This window comes from Physeter macrocephalus, chromosome 11 (assembly GCF_002837175.3).
Source record: "Physeter macrocephalus isolate SW-GA chromosome 11, ASM283717v5, whole genome shotgun sequence".
NCBI classification, from domain to species: domain Eukaryota; kingdom Metazoa; phylum Chordata; class Mammalia; order Artiodactyla; family Physeteridae; genus Physeter; species Physeter macrocephalus.
In genome coordinates this window covers 65815570-65822302 of record NC_041224.1, presented here as the reverse complement: position 1 = coordinate 65822302, position 6733 = coordinate 65815570, and positions in this window count along the sequence as shown.

Sequence of the window (6733 nt, the reverse complement as noted above, 5' to 3'; positions counted from 1 at the left end):
CTGGAAATGAGCAGAGTACTGATGGTTCAAGAGCGGAAGCAATCAGGGGGTTTGCTTTGTGGGGCTGGGTGGCCCAGGGCTGAGCTTGAAGGACAGTTGTGAATAAGCCTATTTGTTCTTGGGCAGCTGGCAGTGTTTCTCTCTGGCAACATGCCCCCAACTCTGGCAGGTCTGCAGCACTGCAGGGGCCCAAGAAGTACGTGTTCATGGGAGAATCTTAGGCACTGTGGAGTGGAGAGGGGGCCACAGCTACTCTACCCATGAGCAAATCCAGTCCTAAAGTACAGCCAGTGCCACAGCATTCGAGAAATGCCCCTGTGGGCAAACTGTCAACCACAGCCCCTCCTTTTTGATACTCATCACCACCCGAAGGGGAGGGGGGTGGTCTTGGCAGGGTTCTCTATTCCCCTTAGCCAGGCGGGGGATTGAGATGGGGCAGGGGCTTCGGCTGGTAACTGAGCAGAAGTTGAGCCCAGGTCTTCTGACTACCAGCCAGGGAGCAGGGCCCCCAGGACAGGTTTTCACAAGGTCCAGTGACTCGGGGCGGAGGGTGGCTGCCAGACCCACCCCCCCAAACCCCACAGAGCTCCTCCAGAGGGATCACTCACGGACTCATCTGTGATGATCGTGCTGGAAGGGGGCCTCAAGCCGTACTCTTGCTCCTGCAGCCGTGTGGCCAAGTCCTGCTTCTCTCGTCCCCAGCGTCGAGCTGAGTCCTCTAACTATAGACATGAAGAGACACAGATGGAGAACCACTGGGCAGCAGCGCCCATCCCTGAGAGCTGGGACAGCCCAAACCTCAGCCTGCTCTTTGAGCAGAAAGCAAAACCCTGGGCAACGTGGGCCTGCTACCTTCCCAGGAGACCTCAGGATAACGAGGGTGGGTGGACCAAGCGACAGTTTGAATATGACTGATGGACCTTCTCTGAGTTCCACCAACATACGGAGCTCCAACACTGGTCACGATGAGCCCTGACCCTCCTGACACACAGAGCCCCGTCAGTCCTCAACCACGGAGCTGCAACACTCCTCACAATGAGCCCCAGCCCTTCTCAAACGCGCAGCCTCGGCCCTGGTCACAAAGGGATCCCTGACCCTCTTCACACACAGAGCCCCAGCCCTTCTCTAACACGCAGCTCTGACTCTGGTCACACACAGAGCCCAGACCCTCCTGAAACACAAATCCCTGACCCTGGTCACAAAGGGAGCCCTGATCTTGGATGCAGACCGAGCCCAGACCCTCCTCACACAGGGAGGAGTCCTGACCGTAGACAAACACCTATCACCAACCCGACACACACGGAGCCCTCACCCTGATCACACACAAAGCCTCGGCCCTCTTCTCACATGGAGCACCGATCCTGGTCACAAATGGAGCCCTGACCCTGGATGCAGACTGAGCCCTGACCCGCCGTACCCACTGAGTCCAAACATGGCTTAACAGGGAGCCCTGACATTCTAAATACAGGGAGCCCCAATCCTGGTCAAAAATTGAGTCCTGACCCCCCTCACACATAGAGCCCTGATCCTTTTCAAACACAGAGCCTCGACCCTGGTCACAAATGGACTCCGTCCCTTTTCAAACATGGAGTCTGGACCCTCCTCACACACGGAGCCCCGACCTTTCTGAAACACAGAGGCTGAGCCCGGTCTCAGGCTGAGTGGTGAGGCTATCTGGCCTGTGTGACCCCTGCACCTCACCTACCTGGCTTTCCAGGGAAAGAATCCGGCTCTGAGCGCGTTCCAGCTTGGCTAGGAGGTTAAACTTGTCTGAATTATTGGCAAGAAGATCCTGTGGGCAAAGCAGAAACTCACACATGGTCCCCACTGGGGGCTGTAGCTATGTGAGCTCAGGAGGCCAGGTGACACTGAGGGAGAAATCAGCCGGGTCTGAGTTCCAAATTCAGCTCTCCGATGCAGAGCCTCAGACCCAGGGCCAAAGACCCTGAGGCCAACGAGCCTCAGACCCCTGCCCGGAGTTTCAGACCTGGCATGTGCCTTTTTCACAGTTGTTCTCCCCCCATATTTTGACTGTATGAAATTTTTGCACACCAATTTTTAAATGTAAAATGCACCAGGGAGCACTAGGTTAGTGCACAGAAAGGAATCTTGAGCTGGGGGTCATTTTGTAAAGTGAAGGATCTATTTGTAAAGCAAGGGTTCCCCGTCCTCCGCACTTTACACGGATGTCCGTGCATCAGGTGTGCTTTCAAACAGATCTCACCTCCTGAGAGTCCTGGGATGAAGAGGGGTAGGATAGTGAGGATGGGAGGGAGGGAGACGCAAGAGGGAAGAGATATGGGAACATGTGTGTATGTATAACTGATTCACTTTGTTATAAAGCAGAAACTAACACACCATTGTAAAGCAATTATACTCCAAAAAAGTTGTTAAAAAAAAAAAACTCCTGTGCCCAGCCCACCCCGCTTTTGTAATTCCAAATGTTCTGTCTTCGGGTTTGCATAAAGCAGGGGCACCTGTAACAGCCTCGGAGGTAGGGAGGGGCCAGGGACACCCACCTATGCGGGCAGGGTACCCTTGCAGTGGCCTGGGCCATCTGTCTCTTGCAGCTCCTCTGCCAGGTCTCCTCTTGTTCCCATCTCCCCAGGGTCCACCTGGGAGAGGGGAAAAGGGCTCTCCAAGGCTGTACCAATCCCAGGAAACGCTCCAGAATGGAGTTCTGAGAGGCCTGTGTGGAGCCCAACTGCAGGGCAGCCAGGTGGCAAACGGGGTCAGGGGTCAGTTAGGGACTTGCTTTCTCTCCCAGGATGCTAAATGAGGGTAAGGGTGAAGATTTCAGACTCATGTGTGTTCCCCGGGGGAAAGGAGCCAAGGCCTGAGAGCCAGAGGCTCTCCAGGAGACTCCAGGCACATTGGAGACCCTGGGAAACCTTGCTCCTGGTCTTGGACTTCAACTTGGATTGTGCCTGAGTGATTTCTGGGTGCCTGGTGACCTGCGCAGGCAGGCCCAGGCCAAGCTTGTGCTGGTGGCTCTTACCGACAGGGTCTGCTGCTGCAGAATGATGTGGGCCGACTGGTGGCGGTTCTTGTCCAGCTCTACCCGCAGCCTCGAGTTTTCCACCAGCAGCACTGAGTAAAGGTCAACAGGCAGATTCTCTCCCGTCGGACCCGGGGGAAGGCCAGAGGCTGAGAGCATGGGGAAGGCTGTGGAATGTGGCCATAGATGTTCATGAGATGGGCTTTCCTGCCTCCCTGTCCCTGGTCCAATCTGCCTCAGCATTTTACTTCTTTCTGCCCCTCCTCTGCTCCCAAGCCTTCAATGGCTCCCTACTGCCCATGGGATCAGGTCCATACTCCTCCTCAGGCCATCGTTCTAGGCTCTTTAGAATCTGACCCCAATGTTCTCTCTGATCACTCCCCCACCATCTGTCCTGGGTCTGTTTCAGCTCCTCACCTCTATTTTCCTCCCTTCTCTGCTCCTGGCATCGTCACTCCCCAGGCCTGTGCCTGGCTGTTTCCCCTCCTTCTCATCTCTCATCCTAACCTCAGGATTCCTGAAAGGTGGGCCCAGCTTTCACTGTTTCTTAAAGACCTTCAAAAATGCCCCCTACTGACACCCCCGTGCAGTGAAGGCTGACACAGGGCTGGGCTCACAGGGGTCCCCAGTGAGGTGGCACAGAAATCCTCTGCTTGGGCTGGCCTGATGAGGGGTGACCTGGTTCTTTCCTGCTCATCAGAGCTGCCTCTGATTGGCAGTTCTAGGTGGCTTTGGTTAACATCAGTGGAGAAAGCAAATCATTGATTTAACCAAAATTTTTTTGTGTGTTTTATTGAAGCAGACTCTTTGAAGATACAGGGAGATGAGCAAATAATTTGAAGGGTCTTGGAGTTAAGAGGTTGGGAACTGCTGCCCCAGACAGCCCCTCTTTGCAGGTAGCCCATCTCTGCTCGCTCTAATCTCAGAGCATCTTCTGGGAGGTCTGAGCCTCTTTCTAGAATGGCTCACACACTGTGTCCCCTCCATGTGTTCTGAGGGACTCCCTGGTAGGAGAAGGGAGCTTGGGGGACCTCTGGAAGTGCTCAGTGCCTGACTGAGTGGGGAACTAGCACCCTCTGCTGCAGTTTGAAGGTGCTCCTGAAACTGAGAGGCTCCAAGAAGGCAGGGCCTCCAGGGATAGGACAAAAGCCGGAGAGCAGACTCACCGACATTGGGCTTTCCCTGCAGCTTGTTCTGCAGGCGCTCGTTCCTCTCCCACAGCTTGTCCTCCAGCACCCACTCCATCTTCTCAATCACCTGGAGGGCAGAGCACAGAGGCTGGAATGGCCTATGGGCTCCACACCTTCCCGTCTGTGGCTGGGCCTGGGCAGCCTGGCCCTTCTGGCACCTGCCTTCTCCTGCTGCCTCACGGTCTCCTCCAGCGCCTTCATCTGCTGCAGCTTGTCCTGGTATCGCCTCAGCAGCGCCGCCTGTGGTTGCTGAGCCTGGTGCAGGAGGAGCAGCTCCTTTTCTCTGTCATTCTTCTGATGGTGGGGGAGGGAGGGGAAAGGGGGGAAAGCAGGGGTGCCCTTGACCCTTAGGGTCCACCCCAGTCCACTCTGCTCAGTCCTCCACTGCCCTGGCCCCCTGGCCCCTACGTCCTTCTCCCTTCTAGCTCCAGACTCTTTTCCAGACGCTCCCTCCCGAGCCCCCTTCCCCTCTGCCCTCCAAGCCCAGGCTCACTCGAATCAGCTCATTCTGCAGATGCTGCACCTTGTCCCTCAGCTTCTTCATGTCCAGCTCACTCAGCAGCAGTTTCTGCTTCATGGACGCTGGTGGAGGAGGAGCTGGCTCAGGGAGGAGGCACCTCCCAGTTCACATCGGCATAGTTGGGGGGCGGTGGGGGGTGTCTCTCAGTCCTGGGGCTTGACACAGGACTGGACTCTCAGTTTCCCATCTCAGAGAGGACCCAGCCAGGCTCCTACTAGCCTGTGTCCCGGGAAAGGCTCCCGCCACCCTGTTCCCTTGGTGACCTGTACGCCCTCACCCAGGTTCTGGGCTCTGTCAGTGATGTCTGGCTCCTCTTCTACCCCCTCCTGGGTCAGCTGGCTCCTCAGCATTTGGTTCTCTGCCTCCAGGATGCTGGTCTGTTTCCGCAGTGACAGGATGTCCTCTGCCATCTTCTGCATGGCCCGCCGGTAGCTGTTCATCTCCTGTGGACCCCAGAGCTCAGAGCTGAACCCCCAGCCCCACTGTAGCCCCCACCCAATATCTAAACCCACACCTGGAAGTCAGTGGGTCACTCCCGAGGCCAAAGAACAGAGAGAATCCCAAGCTGTGCCCTCAAGCCTTAGCAACTCCTTGGAGGGGGTGGTCATGACAGGGTCTTCACCCCTTCTGGCCGTGTGAGAGCAGCTGCACAAATGTGCTCTCCTGGGGGTGACACCGTTTCCTGGGAGGCCAGCTAGGGGGGACCCAGGATTCAGACACTAGGTGAGGAAGCCCATGAGCGATGGAGACTTGAAAGGCTCCAGGGCCAGGTTTCCAGGGCCATTTCTCCACCTTTTCCCTTCTCCTTTCTCCCTTCTCTAATCCCTCTTCTTCCTCATGTCACTGAGAACCCAGGGAAGAATCTCTCTGAAATCTCGCTGAATGCTTCTTGGGAGCCAACCCTAGGCACTAGCCTCCCAAGCAGCCCAGGGGGTGTGCAGGGACACGGGGTAGGTAAGCCTGGGAGATCTAGAAAAGGACTCAGGGTCAGGGTTGGGATCCAGCTACAGGATCTAGGGTGTGAGGAGGGGATGGGATGCCAGGCTCTGTCACTAGGTTAGGAGTAACAATAATACTAATATCGGGTTCATGGAGCATTTACAATGTACCAAGTCAGGCCCACCTCCTTCATTTAGCTTATGAAGGCGGATACTATTATCATCCTCATTTTATCGACGAGGAATCCAAGGCCCAGAGAGGCGAGTAGCGTGCTCAGTCACAAAACTAATGAGTGGCAGGGTCAAGGTCTGAAATCCAGGCCTGCTGGCACTTGAGTCCGTGCTCTTAAACGCTGCGCAATCCTGCCACGATGCCCCCATGTATGGAAACGTCACAGTATGTTGAGAAGTGATGAAAGCAGGTTACTAAAAACAATTATGGGGCTTCCCTGGTGGCGCAGTGGTTGAGAATCCGCCTGCCGATGCAGGGGACGCGGGTTCGTGCCCCGGTCCGGGAGGATCCCACATGCCGCGGAGCGGCTGGGCCCGTGAGCCATGGCCGCTGAGCCTGCGCGTCCGGAGCCTGTGCTCCGCAACGGGAGAGACAACAACAGTGAGAGGCCTGCGTACCGTAAAAAAAACAAAAAACAAAAAACAAAAAAACAATTATGATCTCAATTTGGGAAAAAAAATTCATGTTTGCCCTTGTGTGTGCATAGGAGAATTAATAGGCTATATTTACACGTACTTGTTTCATAATCAGAAATTCCCTATTGTTATTTATAAAAAGTTTTGGAAAGGGAGTTTCTTAATATAAATAGTACAACAAAATATAAAAGAGGGACCCAAAATGTGAAGCCAGGAAGCTCGGTAGAGGGGGAGGAGGTAGGAGCTAGGTTTGGGGGAGGAGTGGGAGGAGGAAATGAGGCCAGCAGGAGCTTGCTAAGCCCTGTCCTTCCTGAGACTGTGAAGGCCTCGCTTGTGGGGGGGTGGGCCTCCTAGGCCCGGCCAGGAACGGGCTCCCTAGTCCTCAGGAAGCAGAGCTCTGTCCCCAACTCCCACCTGGGCCCCATGCTGACTGAGGATG